Below are 24,800 nucleotides of genomic sequence, written 5' to 3' on the forward strand. Positions count from 1 at the left end.
TCTTTTTTAGAATTCAGAGGCTGTTTTAGAACCATTCCAGGATTTGCCTAATTTGGGGGCAGCCTTTGAGCTTTGTTTGTGCTCAGTGGAAGTAGAGGGCAAAGAGGGAGGCACTATCATCAAATCATGGCTTCCCAGGCCCTTGCCTCCTTCACTGGAGCTGGGTGCTGCTGTACCCTCCATTTTGAAATCAATTACAGGCAGGCTGTTCTCTCCTGTCAAACTGCAATTTCATGCTCTTTTTAATGCTAAGGGCTGGCTGCAGCACTAGCAATGCTTGCAGCTAAAAATTGGCTGTTTAGGCTCTCAAAGGCTTCTAACAACCAAAAAAATCACTCTCGGAGCCCTCCAAGGTATCTGTTGGGAGCACTTATCTTGCTGCTGGTGGATGGAGAAAGCCGAATCGTCTACCATGTTATAGAGTGCACCGTGCCTCACTCTATGGCCTTGGATCCAATCTCATGCAGGGCACGAAGATTTTGCTTAAAAGGGGGTGCTGCCTCCTTGTAATTGAAGAGTGCAAAGCTCTCCTCACAATGTCCAGCATGCCAGCTGCTTTTTTACCACTCCGAGAGAGCGTGAAGCTCTACAAATCCAAAGTGCACCAAGTAATGAAGCTACAGTGGAGTGCAGAGCTCTATGAATGGAGCAATCAATCTCCCCTGAATTTTACAGCCTCTTAAGCCAAGTCTTTTAGGGAGCTTGTAAGGCCAGTAATGATAAGCCTGGCTCTCACTGTCAGAAGTCCAGCAGCTGGAGCCTCCGCTCAAGCCACTGAGCCAGCTATAATGCTTATTCTGGACAAGAGGAGTACTCACAAGTCCAAGATGATAAGATTTAGGAGAAAATTGACAAATAAGCTGTCAGAAGCAAGCGATGATATGGTCATCCTTACTGAGGGACTGAGTCAAAAACTGGGTATTTCCTAGCAACAAGGTAGTGCCTTAACAGCTTAACAGTCCGATCAGCGAGCAGACAAAATCAACCCATGCCTGGATTGTATCGCCACCTCCATGGAGGAAAAAAAAAAAAAAACAAAGTAAAAAAAAAAAGAGAATAATTATGGAGTTACATTAGCAAAGATTTTAATTAACAGTAAGAACAGGCAGCAAGAACTTTTTAAAAGGTTTATGTGATATCTGTATGCTCAAGAAATATTTATGCAGAATTTTATTATTTATATTTTATTATATATTATATTTCATAAATGTATATACTATAGAAATATATAATTTGCATTATTTTTTTGTAAGTATACATTTACAAATGATATATTTCCAATACAAAATGTTTGTGGAAAGCACGTACTCTTCCTATAGTATGTAAAAATTAACATTTCCAGAAGCCACACAAAACACTAAATGAATTAAATTTAAAATGTAATTAAGTAAAAATAAAGTTTCAGAAATCAAGAAGACAAGAAATTAATTCTCACTAATCTTATTCTCACTGGGGAGGTTCTCTCTTTTTTAATATAGTCTCAGAATACAAGGCTTTGCAATGGAAAAAACCGATACCTCTCAGTATTATCAACACTTCTTGAGATTCCCCTTTCAAATAAATACTGCTGATTCACTAGAGTAATGAAATGACAATTTTAAACAAAGTGAAATAGCATGTGACACAGACTGACCTCAAATAGTTTTACATTTTAGAAAATATCAGTGATTTTGGTAGTGTTATTGTATTCTTATTGAAATTTAGTTTAATGCAAGCAACTTATCTACTTGTAATAACTGTGTAGTAAATATAGATTTCACATAATTTGACAGCCTTAGTTTTGAGAACTAAAGTTGAATTTTTACCTCTTGTTCTCTCACACACTATTATATATCAGAAATGTTTTAGAAGTATTTGTTGTATAACAGAGACAGCTGTTGAAAAATAATTGAATAGGAGTACGGCAGCCTTCTCCAATGTGATTCCCTTCAGACATTTTCCAATATTATCCAAAAACATCATATAGCTCAATACATGAGGGGGTGGGAACCAGTATAAAGGGTCCTGATACAGATACTTCTCAATTTACAACAGCAATTATAACCAAAGACTCCTTCTGTGAGGGAGATAGACAATTAATAAGTTTGATATGTAAATTAATTGAGACCAGAATTTTCCTCGCTAAGCAAGGCAGTTGTTAAGTGAGTCGGGCCTGATTTCATAACCTTTTTTGCGAATTGCTGCAATAAGTGAATCACATAGTTGTTAAGCAAATCCAGCTTTATCCATTGACTTTGATTGTCAGAAGCTGGGAAGATTGCAAATACTGGATAGCAATAGCACTTAAGACTTTATACTGCCCTCACAGTGTTTTTTACAGCTCTCTCTAAGCAGTTTACAGAGTCAGCATTTTGCACCCAACAATCTGGGTCCTCAATTTATTAACTTGGAAGGCCTGACAAGAAGGCTGAGTCAACCTTGCATCATGTGATCCTGGGTTGCTGTAATCATCATAAATATATCCCAGTTGCCAAGTACTGGAGTTTTGATCACATGACCATGAAGGATACTGCAAAAGTCATGTTCGAGGACTGGTCACATCATTTTAGTGCCTTTGTAACTTTGAACAATCATTAAACAAATGATTGCAAATTGAGGACTACTTGTGAATATCAAAGCTTTCAATTACAGGTAGTCTTCAATTTACAACCACAGTTAAGTCCAAAATTTTCATTGGCAAGACAGTTGCTAAATGAGTTTTCCCCCATTTCTTCTTGTTACACTTGTTAGGTGAATTGCTGCAACTGTTAAGTTGGTAACACATTTGCCAAATGAATCTGACCCCCATTGATTTTGCTAGACAGAAGGTTGCAAAAGGTGATCACATGATCCCAGGATACTGCAAATATCATAAATACATGAAATACATGCCACTTGCCAAGCGTCCAAATTTTGATCACATGATCCCAGGGATGCTGCAATGGTTGCAAATGTGAAAAACCACCATTAAGTCACTTTTTTCAGTGCCGTTATAACTTCACTAAATGAATGGTTATGACACAGGATTACCTGTATATATTTATATATAATGGGATGTGGGAAAAAGTATTTCAATTACATTAAAATATACAATAAAAATATTTCAAGAACCTATGAAATACATTGACATTGGGAGCTTTATTATCAGGCAGCAGTGGTAACATGCCTCAAATAATGGATAGTATTTCAAAATAAAAGAATATTGACGATAGAGGGTCATGATTTATAGCTGGGCTGGCATGCTTTTATTTGGGAGTGAAAGAGTAAAGCCCATAAATATTTCTAGAGGCATCAGGTAAGAGGGGCCTTACTAGAAATATTATAGCAATTTTTCTACACAAAAATTCCCAGATGGATATCAATCATAGAAACAATTATCTACCCCAATCTAATAGATTTGAATAGGATATTGACATATAAGGAGTTATTGGATGGGCAAGGAAAACTTAAAACAAATCAGGAGTTAAAATTACAGAGAATTGAATTAGACTGGTGGCCATACCTACAAATTCAAACAAGATACAAAAAGGACTTAGAACAGTATGGATTTCAAAACGAACAGCAAGAATTGGACAAAATAGTAACAGGAACAGAAGAAAAAATGATTACAAAAACATACAATTGTCTCTTAAAATTCAAAATGGAGGAGGAAATTGTGAAGGAAACAATGATAATTTGGGCTAAAAACTTCGGGTATAATATTGAATTGGAGCACTGGGAAAAAGTATGGGAGGGGGAATTATAAATTGACAATGTCAGCATCCTATATGGAAAACATTTACAAAATGTTTTATAGGTGGCATTTACCCCCGGCCAGATTGGCCAAAATGTTCCCAAATAGATCACCAAATTGTTGGAAATGTAACCACCAGCAGGGGACCTTCTATCATATGTAGTGGACGTGTCCGAAAGCCAAAGAATTCTGGATCAAAATTCAAAAATGGTTAGAAGAAATAATAGAACAAAAAATTGACATGAACCCTGAGCTCTTGTCTGACAAACCAATTCTGAGACCCTTTTGGATCAGAACCTCCCCCGGGGGGGGGGAGTGAAGAAGAGGCAGTGCCTCATCAGATCCAGAGGGAGTGCAACAGGTCTGTCATAGGTCAGAGATTTGCTCTCTGAATCGGAGTCAGGGAGGCAGCACGGCAATACGGCTGCACAAGAAGCTGGCTTCCAGCCAAAGCTACTGAGCAGAAGCGTGCAGGACGAGATGAAAGCCTGGTAAGAAGGTCTAATTAACCCACAGTTATAAATCAGAACTTGGAAAAGGCAAAGAACCTTGAGAGTATAAATAATATTAATGGACAGATCTGGATTTTGGCAAAAAGAAAGAAAGAAGGGGGAAAATGGAGGGTTGAAACACTAACCCAAAAAGAGCAATTTGCTTGAAACAATTTGGACAGAAAAGGAAAAAATAGAGAAATGACAAACCCACTCAAATACAAACTCTACATTTGGTTTTGGATTTGAAAAGATTGAGTTTTTAAGAGAGAATAGGAGGTTGAAATGGAAACAAAAACATACCAAGGAGATTTGCTTTGTTCGAATTTCTTCTAACTAACATATCTTAAGCAACTCCAATTAATGAGAGGTGGAATGTAATAAAGGAAAAAAATTAAGAAAAAAGCACTATTTTCTCATTGATAACCTTATCTTGTCTGTGTGCTGAATAGAATGCGAAACTCTGAGCAGGAAGATTTAATTAACCAATTGCAATAAATCAGAACTTAGAAAAATAGGAGGTGAAGAGAAACATAGCAGAGTTTGGATGTATGCAAGTTTGTTCCAATTAAGATATTTTGAGTAACTATAACCAACAAGAGGTAGAAGGTAACAAGAAAAAAATAATAAAATCAAGAACCCAGAAAATACAAAGTTTTTTTCTCTGCAAAAGATCAGGATGGCTCCTACTTCTCTTCTTTTTCACATTAGCTGAATTACCTAAATTTAAAGTGGACCAGAACTTTGAAATAAGAACTGTATAATAACTACAACTTTGGAACTGGACATTATGGAAAGGTGGGAATTTGAAGAACTACATGAAATTATAAAAAACATGCATAAATCATTAAAATCAAGTCTAAATAGAATTTTGAACTCAGAGAAGCAGGAATTGAAGGAAAAAGTTAAGGAAGAAGGGGGAAGGGATAACAAAGAGGTAGAAACGGTGGAAAATAAAAAGCAGACAAAGAACTTCATTGGGTTTGATAGTAGTATAGGGAAAATTGAAAAGGGGGAATGTGTCCCAACAAAAGGAAATAAAAAGCAGAGAAAAGATCTTACTGAGGTTGACAGTGGCATAGGGAAAATTGAAGAGGGGGATTATGCCCCAACAAAGAGACATACAAAAGAATTTACTGGGTTTGACAGTGGCTTGGGAAAAATTGAAGAGGGTGGACATGTCAAAAAAAAAAAAAAGGAAGAAGACAGGAATAGAGAAGTGGGACAAAAAACTTACTAGGAAAAAATCAGACAATTAGAAATTATTATATGGGGAAATATAAAGCTGAGATATGTGGTTTACTCCTATACATGTTAATAAAATTGAGTTGCTAACTGATTGAATATGATAATGGAAAGATAATTAAATAAAGGTTAAAATATATGGAATATGGACAAATATGAATCTGTTATGGGGAGAATGTAAAGTAGAGATATGTGATTCACTTTTATACATGATAATTAAGCTGAGTTGCTAATTGACTGAATATGACAATGGAAGGACAATTAAGTATGGGTTAAAATATATGAAACATGGACATGATGAACAAAGTTAGAGGTGTACCGCTTGTTATTCTAGATCAGGGCTAGTCAACCTTTTTATACCTACCGCCCACTTTTGTATCTCTGTTAGTAGTAAAATTTTCTAACCGCCCACCGGTTCCACAGTAATGGTGATTTATAAAGTAGGGAAGTAACTTTACTTTATAAAATGTATAAAGCAGGGTTACAGCAAACCCCTACCGCCCACCATGAAAGCTGGAACGCCCACTAGTGGGCGGTAGGGACCAGGTTGACTACCACTGTTCTAGATAGTAGATTAAGGAAATTGTAATGAACATTGCACAGTAAGGATTGTTATTTAAGACAATTAAGGGTAACCTAAGCCAAGATATGGAAAAATGGAGCGGGAACATGAAATATACTTACAATGGGAAATTATTGAGATTATAAAGACAGAATCACAAATTTGGGGTGTGTAAGGATGTATAATTATATAAATATAATGATGAGAATAGCTGGGAACTGTAACAGGTCTACATCTCGGCTAAAAATAGGCTGGGGGTGGTGGTGGTGGTTTAAAAATACAATTACTATATATGTATACTTTTTTCTCTTTTTTAAAAAGGAAGAAGATATATGTTAAAATTAAATATGTATATTGAAAAGGAATTAGCAATACCATCAACATAAAATGGAGCTCACTCAGAGGCTGAAATACATCAAGTAAATGAGGTGAAGAGTATGAAGTAGAAGAGATAGGTAAGGGAAGAAGAGAGGGATAGGAGAGAGGGCAGGGGGGAGAAGAGGAGGAGAGAAAGAAGGAGTGGAAAGAGGAGAGGAAGGAGAAGTAGAAGAGAAGGATGACAGAGGGAAGAAAGGAGGTAGGGAGGAGGTAGGGAGAAGAAAGTGATGGATACGGTACAAATATGGTTATGGAGAGCAGGAGAGCCAATAATTGTTTTTGGGAGTTGATGGTAAGATGAATTGATGTAAACATTTAATAATATAATACGATGTTGTAAACCTCCAAGGTTCCTTCCAACCCCATGGCTCTCTGTTTTATGGAAAACTCTGGAATGACCAAGAGAAAACCTAGATCTAAATCCTTTTAGATACTTTGAGTTGATTTGACATGTGCTTTGCATGCAAAACAACTCTTCAAATACTGCATATGAAAAAAAATTCTACATGGAGGGGGGGGAGTCTCACATTTGCGGTTAAAGATTGGTAGAAAGTTATAAAAAGGGCCAATGGTGTACTTACTTTTTCTACAGAAGGAAATGACAGATCTTTTAATTTTATGTTATTAAATGATTGCAAAGTCAATTTTAAATGCCTATCTTTATATTTAAATACTGTTTGAATGAAGGTAAAATATTGTTATGACCACATATATGTCCTCATTTAAAAAAACATAGGTTTTACTTTTTTAGATGACTGTAAGTGAAAAATTAATTTTTCTTCATTACAAAATCTATATAATTAATTGGATTAATACTCATTTATATAATAATTGTTTAAAATATGCTTTGCTTTACAATCAAGCTTGTTTTTAACAACTGCAAAGGCAAGGACACTTAAAAAAAATCTGGGTTTAAAACATTTTCTTTGGAATCCCCATAGAGTAGCAGGACCGAAAACTGGAGGATTTTGGAAGGTGTCTGGGATTATAAGAGGCAAAATAAGTGCTTAAGGGCACCAATTTAAATCACCCCAAACTGAGGGCTAGCACCAATCAGTATGATGGGTGAATTTGCATTAAACATCTGCTGAAGGTGAATATGCATAGGATATTTCTTTAAAAAATTGCTCAAGAAACTATGATTAATAAAAAGAAAGACACATATTTTTCTTAAATCAGAAAATAACGAACTTATAGTATTCATAACTAAGTTTATTTCATTTTCAGAAATATAAAAGGATAAGGAAACATGACTCTCTCTAAACAACAAACTAGACAGATGAATGATCATGCCAATAGAATTCTGCCTATCAATCCCACACTGGCAGCAATATGTCTATGAATTTGTCCTCTTGTTCAAAAATGGGAGGGAAAAGAGAAAAATATGAAGGATCTTTTAAATCTAATATAAAAACAAGCTCAACACTGGCTTCAAAAACACGTATGGGTGAAAAAGTATGGGATATTCTTCACAACCTACATAGAACTATTGTCCCTCACAAAGCCCACTCAAGTTTTTTTCTATAAACAAAGGAAAAGAAGGGAATTCCTGCTTTATATTTTGATAAATCAGCTTGGACTGCAAAAGTCAGTGAGCACGAGATGGCGTAACAGAGCTACTGAAAATTCTATTTGCTATTTTCCATTAGTGGGTTGAATTTTTGGAACCCAACAGCTGAATTTATGCTACAGGATTTCATTATGTTCCTTATTTAATGAATTTGCTTAGAATTACACCGTTTAAAAGCAAGCTTAAGGAAAACTAATGGACAATAAAGAATATTCTCAATATGTACAGTAAGTGTGAGAGCAAGGAGGACAAGAAGAGTTGTAATAAATTTAAATATGAAGCTAATAAGCAATTAAATGAATCTATTTTGTTGGTATACTAATGCTATAATTTATTTGAATTCCCAATGAAGACTGAGAATCATAATAGTTCCTGGAGTTAATGACCGTTAGTTTACCTGAACAGTCATTTTCTGGGTACTGCGGGAGAGTTCAAGCATGGGTTAACTTTAGTCCATCTGCCCAAGGATTGAGTTCAATTTTTTCTCTAGCTATGCCTCCTGCTCCTAATTGTGGTCAGTTTTAAAACTAAGGCATGAATCCCTGTAGAACGTGATGATGATAATGTGATGTGTCCTAGCTGATGTCAAACCCTGGACTGTTGAAAGACCCCTGGGCAGGGTTGGACTCTCCTGCAACGCCCAGAGAACGACCGTTCAGTTAAGCCAATGGTCATTCTCCTGTGCGCTGCTAGTAGAGTCCAAGCATGGAACTTTTTCCAAACTATGTGGTCCCAGAGTGGGAAGAAGGTCTGTCCAGGGTTTGCGATTCAGAATGAACCCATTGCAGAACTCTTCTTCCAAATGAAGCCTTGGCTGCAGCAAATGAGTCCAATTTGAAATTTTGGAGAAGGCAACAACCAGGTTGCCCACCCTGAATATCTCCTCAATGGACACTTGCATTGCCCAAGCTGCCATGGTCATTGCACTCCTGGTGGAATGTGCAGTTATGCGTGCTGGTACCGACCTGGCCTGCTGTTCGTAGGCCAGCTTGATGCAAGCGTGCAACCAGCATCCTATAGTCAAAGATGACACCTTCTGCCCCATGGAGCCAGGCTGGAAGGACACGAGGAACACCTCCGACCTGCGGAAGGAAGCTGTTCTTTTGATATATGTGCGGACTGTGCTACGGATGTCTAGGGTATGCCAGGTGTGTTCCCTCGGATGTCTGGGTCATGGACAAAAATTGGCAGAATTATCTCCTGCACCCTATGAAACCAAGAATTAATTTTTGGAAGGAATGACAGGCCCAAAGAAAAAATGACCCTATCAGGATGCACAATACACAAGTCCTCCCTGACTGAGAACGCTGCCAGCTCTGAAATTGTGCGCGCCGATGTAATGGCAATGAGAAAGGCAGAAATTGTTAAATGCCGGAGATGGATGAGCAGAGTGGCTCGAAGGGAGCAGAACAACTGTAGAACAACTGAGAGATCCCAGGATGAGTATCGATGGACTGTCAGAGGTCGAAGGTTGCTCACCCCTTTCAGGAAACTATGCACCCTAGGGTGCTGACTGAGCATCTGAGAAGCTTCCCTTCATAAGATGGTGGATGTTCAAGAGCCAGGCAGTCAGATGGAGCCAGTGGGCACCGGGTGAACCAGGACTCCCTGCCGCAAGACCACCTCCTCCTGCGGGATCCTCCACGGAGGAGCCACCGACAACTGGACAAGGTCTGCGAACCAGGGTCTCCTGGGCCAATACGGGGCCACGACTACGACTAGCGCCCCTTCCACTACCACCTACCTGAGGATCCCCGGAATGAGGGGAATGGAAAGAAAAACGTAAAGAAGGCCCAGGGGTCACCTGCTTCTGAGAGCGCCCATGCCCTCCGCAGACTGGGACTGAAAATGGGTGAAAAACCTCGGGAGCTGCGAGTTCGCCAACGAGGCGAAGAGATCCACCAGGGGAGTGCCAAACCTCCTACAGATCCTCTGAAACAACGATGGGTGGAGCTGCCACTTGCCATTGTCCAGCGTCTCCCAACTCAGCCAGTCCGCCTGGTGATTGGAAAGACCGGAGGTATGTTCTGACACCAAAGACAACAGGTGCCTCTCCGCCCAGGCGCCCAGCTTCAGAGCCTCCAGCCAGAGAGCTCGAGAGTGAGTCCCCACTGATGATTTATGTGGGACTTGGTGGCCACATTGTCTGTCAGGAGAAGCACATGACGCCCCTCCACTGAGGTCCGAAAGTGCAGCAAAGCCAGATGGGCTGCCTTCAGCTCTAACCAATTTATGTTGTGGCAGAGATCTGAGTCCGTCCACCTGCCTGAGCCAACCAGGAACCCACCAGGGCCCCCCAACCAAACAGACTCTTGTCTGTGGTGACGGTCACCCTGTCCGGCTCCCAGAAGCAGCAGCCCCGCTGAATGGCTGGGGAGAGCCACCACCCCAGTGAGGACCAGACCCCCACCGGCAGGCAGAGAGTTTGAAGAGAATTGCTCAACTGTCCCCTCTGGAATGGGATGAGAGCTCCCACTGGAGGGGCCGGAGATGGAGTCTAGCCTACGGGACTATCCCTATACAAGAGACCATCTTTCCTAACAACTGTGACAACATGAGGACCGAAACTAACTGACTTTTGCGAACGCTTTCTGCCAGCTGGTGTAGACTCCTCTGACACTCCTGGGACAGATGGACCACCCCCCGACACGGAGTCTATGACCGTCTCCAGGTGAATAATGCACCTGGAGGGGGAGAGATGGCTCTTGGGGAAGTTCACCAAAAACTCCACATTCTGAAGCCACCGAATAGTGAGCTGATTGTTGAGAAGGTGGGTGATTGCCTGATCCATTCGGCGGCGGTGCTCCAGACTCCGGGATGGAGGGAAAGACCTGAAGAGATTCGGAGGGGTGGAAAGAAATTCCAACCTGAGACTATGTCGAACTGTGGACCTGACCCAAGTGTCTGATGTGATCTCATCCCATTTTGTCGCATAGAGGGACAGGTGGCCACTGATGGGATGACTCGGGTTCGAGTCACTTCCCTCTGCGGTAGATACGACCGCCTCCACCACGAAAGGGCCATCGGGACTGGTGCTGGAACCGGTTTCTGTCCTGAAAGGGCGACTGTGGAAACTGCCTGTCAGATCTGAAGAGGAAAAACACTGGTTATGGTCATAGTCAGGTGCCCTGTAAGACTGCCTACGGTAAGGATGAGACCTAGCCTCGGGCTTCTTAGTGGTAGTCGGCAGAACCTTCTTTTTGTCTTTTTTCCCAACCACAATGGGGTCGAGCGCCTCCCCCAAAAAATTAGGACCCTTAAATGGGGCAGTTGCCAAATTCCACTTGGCCTTGTTATCTATTTGCCAGTTACGCAGCCATAAAAGCTGGCAGGAGGTAACAGAAGTGGCTAAGGCACTGGATGCAAACTTAACCGTGTCCAGGATCGCATCAGCGGAAAACTGAGAGGCCGTCATGATCTTGATCAGATCCTGGTGGAGTCGCACATCCTGGATAGGAATGCACTCCTGGAGCTGCCAAAGCCACATAACCGTGGCACGCTTGAAATAAGAAGCCAAGGCTGTGGACATAATAGCCCATGCAATGGCATTGAAATTTTTTCTCAAGGTAAGCTCCGCACACTTATCTTCCAGCTTCAATTTATCTGCAGCATCCCCTGACACTACTGGAGAGGAAGAAACCAGGGCAGCCACCAGAGTGTCAATGCCTGGCAACTGAATGGCCTGGGCAAAGGCTTGCTCCACATTATAGAAGCAGCGGTCATTACTCCCAGAGTTCGAGAAATTGGATGGTCAGGCCCACTGGTTGGTCAGGACTTCCATGAATAAGAGAGGAGCCGGAATCTCCTCCTTGTTCGTGGCCATGTTAGAAAACATGGCCATGTCAGGATCCCTAGGCGGGGGCACAGAAGGATCCCCAGTCCCCACCTTGGTGGTTTTCCTTGTTCAGGAGTATCTTGAACATGGCGGGGAAAAGAGACCCAAGGAAGAGGGAGCATCTGGAGGGACTGCATCCTCGTCCTCAGAAAAACCCATGTCCTGGAGGTTCTCCTCCCCCATGACCAAAGCCTCGCTAACCATGGAAGGATACTGGGGAAGCCCGATACTGGGCACGGCTCAAACCCCCATGTCTAGAAGAGTGGGAGCTTCTGTCCCACTGGGCGATGCCCCGCGAAATGGCTGCAGAAATAAGTCTTTTGATACCTTCCAGAAGACACTCCAAATCCTCCATATCTCCATAAGAACTAGGCCTCTGGGGCGCCAACATGCATGAAGGGCAAGGACCTCTGGAAGTACCCTCCAAAGGATCTGCAGAATCCCTCCTAGGGAAACCTGGAGATACTGAAGGAGAGGGAGAGGGAGACCCCCTCCGCTGGGAAACAGAATGGGCCCTAATAGGGGAGGCCAAGGGAGAAGAGGGGCTGAAACATCTGGGAGAAGAATGTCCAGAAAAGGGCCTGATTGGCGACCTGGACCTGTCTCTGGAAGTAGGCCTCGAGGCCTTGGCTGCCTTTCTGCCCTTGCAAAGGTCTTTTCAATGGCCTTGTGCCTCCTGGCCTCCTCTCTAGTGGAGGCCCTGAATGGGCACTGGGCCTCGTAAGGTTTTAGAGGAGGAACCCCCTCAGATCCCCACACCAGGTCCCCCACAGCCCCCATTGGGCCCTAAACCTGGCCCTGGGGAATTTCTGACCCTTCCTCCATGCCCCACTCACGTGTCTGATGAATGAGGAAGGAACACAGGCCTCTTTAGGCCCCGCTGGGACCTGGGCCTGTTGAGATTGTGGAGAAACTAGGCCAAAACGGCCCCCAGCTAGGCCTCACAAAGCGTTGTAGAGTGAATCAAAGGCCTCGTGCACGTGGTGGCAGCATGAGCGGCTCAGCCAGGCTTCCAGGAACCAACGCCACTCCAATCAATGTTGGGGGGAGCCGCGCAGCACCCAGGCACACACTCCTCACCCCCCAAGAGGCCCCTTGCAATGAAACAAAGAAGTCAGTAAAAGCGGCAGCCACCCGGATCAATCAGCGGCTCCGCAGGCAGCTCATGCGGTCTACGTGGCACCGAAGCCACTTTCTCCGCTGTCCCCTTTAAAGGAAAGCTGCCACTCCTGCAGCTGAACCTGGAGCTGGCACACCCGCAATCTGGGCTCTGGGCCCACGGGGGGGAGTCTGAATGCCCCACATGGCCCTCCCCAATCACCCGAGGCAGATGACTTTCTCTTGGGGCCGCAGCTGCTAATTTAGAATTTAGACATTTTAAAATGCCCAATTAAACAAAATAAGAGATCAGATTGCAATAAAAAGTAATCCTACCTATAACAATTCTCAACAGTGCTTGGACCAAGGAGACTGAGAGGAAACTGGGCTAGGATTGGAAGGCACCAGTATTTAAGAGTTTGCTCTCAGTCTTTGGACCAATCAGGCTTTGAGAATACCCACATGTGACCACTCCCTCTCTTCCACTGGAAAAAATGATCCATGTTGCATTGTAAATTCAAATGGTGGAAGGTTGCCAGGATGCTTGGATGGTTTGTATGACCTTGTCAGAAAATATGTCCTGTCTCAGGAGGTTCCCCTCAAGTGCCAGACAGCCAATTGAAGCCACTGGGGGTGTGGATGCAGGATGGCCCCCTGACTGAGGGAGACCTGTTCCTGAGGTATTCGCCAGAGTTTGGCTACCAAGAGACTGACAAGGTCCAATGAGGAGGACTTGTGCCCCTTCTATTAGAATCTTCCTGATGACTTGGATATGAGGGGAAGCGATGGGAAAATATAAAGAAACCCTGGAGGCCAATGACAGTGAAGGGCATCAATCCCGCCACTTGAGGGGACTGAAAATGAGAAAAGAAAGAGGAAGATGAGCGTTGTCCGGACTGGCAAATAGATCAACCACTGGAAGGCCGAACCTCTGTGATAGTTGGTGGAACAGAGTCAGGTGCAGGCGCCACTCCGAGTTGTTGATGGTGGTCCTGCTCAGCCAGTCCACCATTACATTGTCTTCCCCTGAGATGTGGTCTGCCTTCAGCAACTCGAGATGATGCTCCGCCACCATCTCAGAACCTCCGCCTCTGCCATGAGCGCCCTGGATTGAGTTCCGCCTTGGCGGTTGATGTGGGCTTTGGTCACAATGTTGTCCATCAGCAACAATACATGATGTCCTTCCGGAAGTGGTGGAGAGCCAGTTTGACGGCCCTCACCTCTAAATAATTTATGTTGTGTGAGAGTTCTGCCTGCGACTACCTGCCTTGAGTTACCTGTAATTGCAGGTGGGCCATATAGACTGGCATCTGTTATGATGAGTCGATCCAGATCTTTGAAGAGGGACACTTGTGACAGCACTCGAGCGATTGTAGAACCTGTACCACCCTTGGACTGAATTTTAAAACTGACCTCAATAAGGAGCAGGAGGCATGGCCAGAGAAAAATTTGAACTCAGTCCTTGGGCAGATAGACTAAAGTTAACCCATGCTTGGACTCTCCAAGCAGCGCACAGGAGAATTTATGGTTTTGCTGTAGAAGAAATAAGATAAGAGGATCCAAATCAGGAGGTATACATTTATTCTTGTACTGTTTGGAGTGCTTGGATACAGTTACAGCTGCCCAGTGAAATAAAACATTTGTCAGTAAGGCTTTTTCTACTACCTTTGCTAAGTTGGACTTTAATACAAGTAGTCCTCAATTTACAACTACAATTGAGCCAAATATTTCTGTTGCTAAGTGAGACATTTGTTAAGTGACTTTTGCACCATTTTACAACTTTTTCTTGCCACAGTTGTTAAGTGAATCACTGCAGTTGTTAAACTAGTAACATGGTTGTTAAATGAACCTGGCTATTCCCATTGATTTTGCTTATCAGAAAATTGCAAAAAGTGACCCCTCTGGACACTGCAACTGTCATAAATATGAGCCAGTTACCAAGCATCTGAATTTTGATCATATGATCATGGGGATGCTGTAATGTCTGTGTGAAAAAAGGTCATGTCACTTTTTCAGTGATGTTATAACTTTGAATGGTCACTAAATGTTTTAAGTCAAGCACTATCTGTAAAAGGGAAAAAATGGATCTCCCAACTATTAAGAACAGTCATTCAAGAGAGCAAACAAAGTTCCCTCCTTCCCTAATAAATTGCCCAGTACTATCTCACCTTACAAAATACAAGTTGTCATTTTGCCAGCTGTACCTGCTCAACAAACTTTCTTTGCTGCAACTGTTGCTTTCTTAAACTTTCACCTTATACTTTCATCTGAGTTCTAGATCCTCATCTCTAGAAGTCAGTTTAAAATTATGTGTTCTGAAGTTGCAAAGCTATGGCTATATTTCTCATCATTTTGATTTTTCACAATATCAAAATAGAGATTATATACAAACTATGTTCACACATAAAACTAAGCCAATATTTTTTAAAAATCATAATTAGTTAGCAAACATAATTGGGCAGTTTACCAGGTTGGCTGAAAAAGTCCAGAAGGTCACTCACTAGATGGTAGCAAAGACAATTTTCAGCATCTCTTTGCTTCTGGCTATTATCCATCTAGATTTTTGTAACCCAGATCTTATGGATCGAGGCTTGTCTCACACAACAACGACAAGTTAAATTTACATATCACAGTTTAGCAAACCCCTTCATCATTTCTTTGTTCTGATATACACTATATTGCCAAAAGTATTCGTTCACCCATCCAAATAATCAGATTCAACTGTGAGCGAATACTTTTGGCAATATAGTATTTATCCTATCTTTGTAGTCAAATAAGCCAACAACAATAAAACATTAGACAGCACTTGAAATATAGTACTTTAAAGTACTATGAAGTAACAATCTGAAAATGCTAGTTAAGAGAAAAGTTCAGATCAGTAATCCCCAACCCTTCTTGCTCCACAGACCAGCATTGGCCGGGAGTGGGGAATGTTTCACATCTGCGCCTGCTGCTTGTACAAATGGAGCTTCACATACTCATGTCACTTGTCCAGTCCAGTTCCCAATAGGCTATGGACCAGTTCCAGGCTGCAGACTGGCAACCTGTTCTGGATCATGGCCATGGCATCTGTATGTTTGTAATAATGAAATAGGAATGACAGTGTCATTACACAAGAGCTATAACTTATGAATTTGCTTCAAACACCAGGATTTAAATTCATAAATGACATTTGGATAACACATGCCCTCACTTTGATGTCATTGTGCTGTGCTAAAGATATTTCTGGTCTTGCTGATCGCTTCTAAAACTTGAAAGGAGAAAAAAATATTTGCAATTCTTGAGAAAGAAGAGATCATAGTTTGAGAGCAGCAGAGAGGAAACTTCCCATGATGGGCATTAAAGATTAGATATATAACCAGTTTTGGTTAGCCTAGTTAACCTTTTGCCAACTCAAGTGTCTAGACATTTAAGCATAGCACCATGTAGAGAGCAGTAATCAAGGTGGAATATAATCAAGCTATGAGTAATTATTTTCATATTTGATTGACTCTGGGATGTAAGAACCGGTGTACTAGGTATTATGTAAACTATGTTCTTGTTCCTGCTGCAACTGCTGCTCCTCCTTCCTGGGAATTCAGAGGTAGCCATAAGTCCAAGAATATCTAAAAGATTGCTTTTGCAACTTCACCTATAACAGGATCAACTTCACCTATAACAGGATCAAATTCCAATCTTGGAAGTATGTTTTCTACTGACCAATAGTACTTCCATCTTCTCCATGCTTAATCTCAATGTATTCTCCCGTATCTAGTTATTTTTGTATTAAAGCAACAATTGTCTTCCCTGGAACTGAGTTAAAATAAAATGGCAAAGAACTAGAATCTACACCTCACTCTAAAAATCTGGATGATTTCTACCAACACTATCATGTAGATACACTATATTGCCAAAAGTATTCACTCACCCATCCAAATAATCAGATTCAGTTGTGAGCGAATACTTTTGGCAATATAGTGTATTGTGGAACCCTTATGGTACTTCCATAGGCTAATCTTATGAAAGGAACCTAACTTATCGACATTACCCTACAGTAGTTCTGAAAGCACTGTGCAACTATTACTCTCAAACCCCAGCCCTATCAGGCTACCTGAATAATCCTGTGATAGCTTTCGTGTTATGTGTTAATCAGGAACCCTGGTGGCGCAGTGGTTAGAATGCAGTACTGCAGGCTAGTTCTGCTGACTGCCAGCTACCTGCAATTTGACAGTTTGAATCTCACCAGGCTCAAGGTTGACTCAGCCTTCCATCCTTCTGAGGTGGGTAAAATGAGGACCCCGATTGTTGAGGCAATATGCTGACTCTATTTAGAGAGGGCTGTAAAACACTGTGAAGAGGTATATAAGTCTAAGTGCTATTGCTATCCATCCTTATAATTTTCTCTATCAGCCAACAATGTGGCATTTAATCATAAATATTTATTCTGTTATTACTGTTTTTCAATCTTAGCAATTTTAAGATGTGTGGACATGCTAGCTAGGAGATTCTGGGAGCTGAAGTCCATGCATTTTGAAATTGTTAAGGAAAGAAAACAATTGTGAAGGATAAGAAACTCTCTCTTTATACCCTGTTTTCCTGAAAATAAGACCTCCTCGGATAATATTCCCAATTAGGCTTTTGAGCACATGTGCTAAAAAAGTAAGTCCTCCCCAAAAATATTGCAACACAGACAGCCATGAGGTGACCATGCTTGCTGCCTCCTGCACCTCAAAAATAATAAGATCTCCCCCAAAATAAGGCCAAGTGCTTATGTCAGGGGATCAAAAGAAAATAAGACCTTGTCTCTGCTTTCTTCCAAATATGTGCCATTAAAAAAATTACTAAAAGTTGAGAAGATTTGATTAGTTTTAACATAGGTATTTATTTGCAGTATCCCAAATGCAAATAGAAAGATGCTGGCTACAATCAGTGTAATAAAAATTACCTGGCACTGATTATCTTTTGCTTTCTCATTCAATTGCCTGGACAAAGAAAGCACATGGTGCAGATGCTGCAGCCGTTGTGCTTCATTGGACAGCTGGGCTTTAGCTGCTGACACGCAACTGTTAGGATAGATTTCATTTTAACTCAATAACTACTGACATACTACTCTGCAGAAATACAATACTTCAGAAAGATATTTTTAAACAGGATTACATTCTGCCACTCTCTTCACACCAAGCTGTTAAAGAAAAGCAACAAATGATTTTATTCCACTCTATATTAAGTTTGCTAGGAGTTTTCAACTGACTTGTTTGTTGAAAATAAATGGCAAACTGATCAAAAGAATGGGAGAAGTTTAGGCAATGTGCACAAAGTTTAGAATTAGATCTGAATCTAACTAGACTTTTTGGTTGAAGTATATGGGATCAAAAAGCCCATCTCTCTTCCATTTTTCCTCATCATAACAGCTTTGGCTTGTTGATCTTTGCATCTCACTCCTCCCCCCCCCCCAACATTCACAGGAGCAACATAATGGGCTGTACTTGACAACCACTGGGATTTATCAGTGCCACTACTTGGTTTCTAAGGAAATGTAACTTCCTGGTTTTCATTTAAAACAGAATTAAGATGGCAGGCTTTTGGAGGTAGAAGTATACGCTACATACCAAAGTGATGCTGGAAGTATAGTTTTTCCACAATTAATAGTCCTAATAATATTGTTCAATAAAAGTCTTAAATCACAAAGAAAAAGAAGAAAAATTAACATTGCATATACATCTAGTAGAATATAATAATTAAAATTTGAGTATTTTAGTTTTACAGCAATAAGAATACATTAAACAGGAATTATGTCAATCAAGATGGTCTCATTAGGTCATTTATAAATTTAATAAAAGGTCATGTTACTTTCACAGGATAAGAATATAGATTTCAGTTCAACAACAAGGCTATTTTATTCTTGTTCAAAATGCCCCCAAATTGTTCATTTTGTGCAGCAAGTACAGATTCATCTAACTTTAGACATATAGAAGGGATATGCTGAATCTATAAACAGCTTAGAGAAGGCTGTAAAGCATTATGAAGTAGCATTTAAGTCTAAGTGCTATTGCTATTTCTCGTGCAAGAACTTCTATGTGTCATTATAGGAAGAGACTGGAGAAAGTGGCTTGAAAACAATTGAAGTTATTCAATATATGAAATCAAATTTCATATAAGATATTAAACAGGTTACAAACTTAAACAATCATTACTCTTCTTCAAACTCAACTACCATTATATAACTACATTTCCACATATTTTTTTTACTACAAACCATTAGACTTTCCCTAAACATAGTAGCAAATAAACATGCTAACTGCTGTAGTCAAAACTGGCACACAAGAAAATGTGCCACAATTTCCAAGATATAACACATGTACTTACACTCTTATTTTATAGTGCAAGTAGGCAAACTACAATAGTGTACAATCTTCATATCCTGCTGCATTTTTTGTATACAAACCTGTGGCACTATTATATTAATAGAGCCAATTCTAATCCATTACTTTGTCTCACAAAGAAGTAGCACGGTGCCAACTCTCTCTGGTTCACTAAAACAAAGCAAGACTAGATTTTTAGTACTAAGTTTGAAAAAACTGTTGAACTCTTATTAAAACTATTATTCATTCTGAGCACTTGCAAAATGCATCATCAGGTGTAAAATATGTCTCTGTTTGCACAGCTCAATCAGCTAAGCCCATTTATAGAAGAATATACAAGAAAAAGTCAACAGGGGCACAAATGCTAAATAATCTCATAAATTCATACTCTTAAGTATGTGTGCAAATCCAGCTCCGTGTGTTTAAAAATATTTCAACTAATTCTTTTTAAAACATGAAAGTTATCTCATAGAAACAGTTGGTAGAAATAATTACTTAAATTTGGCACACCAATTAAAATCCAACCTTGCTAATCAATACCAGAGTTAGTAAGTTTGATGAATTTTTAGTTGTAGGTCCTTTTCCTCTCTTCCCTTCCCCACTACAAAGTCATTGTGTTCAAAACTATTTGAGCCTCAGGGAAATGTTTAACTCTCTCATTTTACAATCTCCAGAGTCAAATGGTTACTTTTTCACTAGTGGTGTTTTGATGTGACCATTGGGATCACTTGTTATGATAGCTGGCACCATGCAGTCTGTTGTTCAAACTTTTTCCCAGAGATAGTCAAACCTTTTAAGTAAACCATTTTTATTATTCAAGTCCTGTGGTACTGGCAAGTGAATTAAAGAAGCACTTTGTAGATGCCCTAAAATATATATACTAGTAACATAGTTACATAATCAAAAATTAACATTACAGGGCTTAAAATATTTGTAACACTGAAAATATGCTTTAAAAAATCCTCAGTTGTGTACATAAAACTCTCTCCCCCTCTCCTCTCCCTCTCCATTGACTATTAATTATATGTTTAAACTACAAAACTAACAACTAGTTCATGCAATGCAAACCAAGTACAATAAACATCCAACGAAAAAGTTATGGAAGAAGACATTTTCTTCCATCCTACTTAAACAGGAATCTTATCAGAAACCTTAGATCTTTGATGTTAGATGGAAATACTAATTCATATAATCTGAAAGTCAGTCAGGCCAGGCAAAACAATTTCTGAAAACAAAGTAATCAGAACACATCCATCTCCAAAAAAAAGTTAAAGTATCCTATAAGAACATTCATAAGCAAGTTATACTCCATTTCCTTGGTCTTCATTTTTTATGCTCCTGTTTTAACTTCTTAAACCAGTCAACTAATTTTAGATAAACATGTTTGCAACTTGTTTGAAAAGTATATCTCTTATTCAAGGATAATTCTTTACTATAATTATCTAGGAAACACAAAAACAGAAGCAGCAAGTACACATACCAAAGAGAAGGCCCACTAGGCTAAGCTCCCCAGAATAACAGAGTTGCAGAAAACAAAAATTAAGGGCAATCATCAAATAGGAAATATGAATACTAATATTTACTCTTTAAGAAATATAACAGTGACCACCAAAATTATAAAAGGCATAGAAACTGCTTCTAATTCCTATAAAAGTTTTCACTTTGTGATATTTAGATGAACAGGTTAAAAAAAATCCCAAGATTAAAATTAAAGTTATGAATAGACTTATTCATTGAGCATAGGATTTACTTCTAGGTAAACAAATGGTTGTAGTGTTCTAGAACACTTTAGATGTACAACATTTTAGAAAATCTCCAAAATATAAACTAGATACTAAGAGTAGCCTTTTTCAACTGGGACTCTCTAAATGCTCTCTCAGAATTCTGGAAGCTACAATCCCAAACCATTCAGGCATTCAATTGGAAAGCACTGGTCCAAAATAGTTTTTTTAAAAAAAAGTAATGGAAAGAAGCAGCTGAGAGCATGTAGTACTCTTGAGAGGATTGCCAGTACAAGTTATAACCAGGTCCATTTTCATGGAATCTCTGGGTTACAAATTAAGTCAGAAATAAGACTGTTGTTGAAATTCCACACTGGTTCAAAGGCTGTCTTCTTCAATAGTGTCAATTTATGGTTGTTATGGCAGCCCTTGGTTTAGAATAGTACATCATTTCAGAAGGTTTCTTAATCCTCAACAGCAGCTTTTTAAGGAATCCAGGAGGTTGTAGTATGCTCGCCCTGTGCAAGCAGAAATAATGCAAAGTATCTTTTAGAACACCCCTAATCCATTTCTCCCATAAAAATCTTACAATTAAATGAAAATATTTATTATTTATTCCCTTTACAGAGATTCAAATATTTTTTCCACAACAAATACAAGTTTAATGCACAATTGTTTTTTCATTTGGAATAGTCCCCATTCTATTTGCTATTTATTTCTATTTAGTTATTCCTAAATAAGCATAAGCAAATAGTATTGTATTAAGTGAAGTTGTACTAAGAAGTTACTGATGAACTATTTGTTTCAAAAGAAACTATCATAAACAAAATGCACAAAATGCTTTCTACTATCATAATATGATTTTAAAAAGACACGTGTTATATGAAGTTCTGAAGTAATATTTTTAAATGTGGAAAGAAATTAACAAGCATTGCAGAGTACACATTTATGTTTTTCAGTATGAGCATTATTTGAAATGCAAGCATTATGATAAAACTGAATTACAATATTTTGTTCAAGATACAGCCATAAGAACAAAGTATTTCCCCTGAAGAATTCCTATAAAATGAATCTACTGAGTATAGTGAAAACAGAACAAGGAAGAGGGGGTTGAAAGATGTTTTTAATATAACTTCTTAAGAACAACAGAAATATTCATGCACTTATTTATACTGTCCCTGTAAATAATACACAATTTACTTTTATCATTCTAAATCTTGTATTTGGAGTTCAAACTTTCCTTTAGATTCATAAATATTCCTATTTGTTTGTGGAAAATGCTAAAAAGCTCAGCGTTTTCAGAAAGTGGCAGATAACTAAATGTCAATAAGATGTTTATATTTCCTCAAATTCTTACAAAATTCTAATAAAAATCCCTTTTCTTAAAAAAAGAAGACAAAAATTGACATTCTTTTCCATGTTTGAAATAACTACACAAAATGGCAAAAGTTGATTAGACATAAACAACATTTATTTTCAAAATAGATCATAGTGTACTTTTTCCCAAGCTTCAGAGTATCTAAATAGCATCAACCAATCATTTATTTCCAAAACCTGGTTATCTTTCAGTAATAAGGATCAATCAGGAACTGTAGCATGGAGTAAGCTATCCTCTAACAATGGGGCTAGTGGAAAATTCCACTGTGGTCTATGCAACTAGCAAAAGAAATGGAATGTCGGCTTACAAGTTGAACTTCCAATACATGAATTCAGTACTAGGTCTTTTATTCTTTGGGATTAAAGCAATGAATCTCCGTTAAAATAATTATTTAAAATCTATAAACAACTGGTGTTTTTTTTAAAGAGCAGTACTCTCAGGAAATAACTGCTCTGGCCTACTTGACACTCTGGTGTTAAACCTTTTATTAATATATTACTATTTGAGATCATTCAAAATATTAATACCATCAGGTCATTTAATTTCACCAAACACATGCAATCTCAAAGAATAATTATAGAGAGAATTATAATCTGTACACCAATTCTCAATTCACTTTCTTCCTAAGTTTTCATTTTGCTTCTGCTTTGCTTTATTGATCCTATCTCTTGAAAATAAAAAAAATATGTTAGAATAGTTCTTTAGATATTTATTCATGGTCCCTGTCCAATTTTTAAGAAATAGAGATATTATAAACAAATTATCTTGTGTACAAGATGTTCTCTATCAGTTTAGAAACTTTAAACCTAGCACTAAATCCTGTGCAACAAATTAAAGAATGTTTTGTATGCATAAGCAATAACAGAAAGTCAGTTTGCTCTAACCCTAACCCTCTGAATGAGAAGTAATTCAACCAATACTTCACACATGCTCAGAAGCACCAGCATCAACTTCCATAGCTGGCTTAAAGTCAGGCTTCTAGATTCTTCATTCATAATCCATCTTTGGAAAGATACTTATGTTTAACCCAAAATCTATGTTAAAAGTTTGTCAATATCTTACTTCTTCATTTGTAGTAGTCTGTAACTGATCTGTAATCAGCAGCTAAGTCAAACAGAGTGGCAAATATAGCCATCTGTTTATTTAAAAATGTAAACTACATGGGGAGAGAGATCAGGAAATCCTTACTGAGCACTTTGTCCATATCAAGGACATCTGTAGTCCTGGGAATGGGCACAAATTGGCAGAGGAATGTGGAGCAAAAAACAGGATGATGTCCCAGGAATTAGGATTGCTACTTCTCACATTTACACTTTCTATCTTGGCATCCCTGAAGAAACAATGTATGTACTTATTCTCCAAAGCATTGCAAGAGGAAACATGTTTCCTTGGTCTGCAGCATCAACACTCCCTCCCACACACATATACATAGATGATGCTGTTTTTAAATGGCTCCAACTATCTCTGCCCCCTGCAGCACACAGAAAAACTCTGCTGCTTGTAGAGAATTATGATTTACACCAGTTAAGCTTGGACAGCTCCATGTGAACAAAGGCATGGAAGAAAAAGAAGTAGGACTGGAAGATGCAAAGTGTGACCACCTATGCAAAGGAAAAGTATGAAAGGGGAACTATTTTTTCTTTTTTTTTAAAAAAAAAAAAGGAAATTAAAGCCACCAGATGCTTTGAAACCTGAAGGGTATTTCCTGTTAATGTGGAGAAGGAAGAAACTGGTTGACAATCTTATGGAGAGAAAAAGTCATGTGTAGCCTGTCAGAGGAAGTACAATGCAGTTCTAAGGTAAGAAATTTATACTGCATAGCCACAAAATTACAAGTCTCAAAAGCCTCTTGCTTAGTTATCAATTATCCAAATTCAATACAGTAAATTTTAATCCATAGGAGCACAAAATCCCACCCCCACAAGCAATAGGTTCTGGGGAATTTAGCACCTTTGAACAACTTCCAATATGTATAGAACACTATAACCCTATTATTTTGAGACTGATACAGTAAAAAAACTAATATATATGAATGAAAGTCTATCTTGAAATCCTAGTGTACTAGTGCCCCTTTTTCATTTAGCTGTCCCTTAATCCAGATCATCACCGCAGGACTCAATCCCAAAGTCTAAGAGTCACCCCTTAGTACAGAACGTTTTTGTCTATTTGAGAAGAACAGTTTTTAATATTTTTTCATTAGGGACTGCCCCCTAACAAAAACTACCTTGCAAACCCATGAAAAACCAACCACTTCTTGGCCATTTAGCGTGGGGTTGAAGACAGAATTCATAGGATTCCCCTTGCTCCCACCTGTTGGCATCTTTTCTGGTCTGGCAAAAGTCAGAGTGCCTCTGACACTGCCCCTCCCCCAAAACGGAGGGAAAGAAGGAAAACGCCACTTCTTTAACTCCCAACGTTTCTCGTGCGCAAGCTGACGAGCTGGGACTCTTTGAGGAAAAGCCACTTAAT

The 24,800-nt window shown here is 39.4% G+C and overlaps 1 protein-coding gene across 1 annotated transcript in view; it reads right to left on the bottom strand.

Moving 5' to 3' along the window:
* TRIM71 (tripartite motif containing 71) overlaps positions 1 to 24,800 on the bottom strand; it is a 61,729-nt gene that overhangs the window by 35,996 nt on the left and 933 nt on the right. The gene's annotated exons all lie outside the window — the stretch shown is intronic.

This window comes from Thamnophis sirtalis, unplaced genomic scaffold, assembly GCF_051295495.1.
Source record: "Thamnophis sirtalis isolate CommonGarterSnake01/CBP01778 unplaced genomic scaffold, rThaSir2_p1.2 scaffold_4, whole genome shotgun sequence".
NCBI classification, from domain to species: Eukaryota; Metazoa; Chordata; class Lepidosauria; order Squamata; family Natricidae; genus Thamnophis; species Thamnophis sirtalis.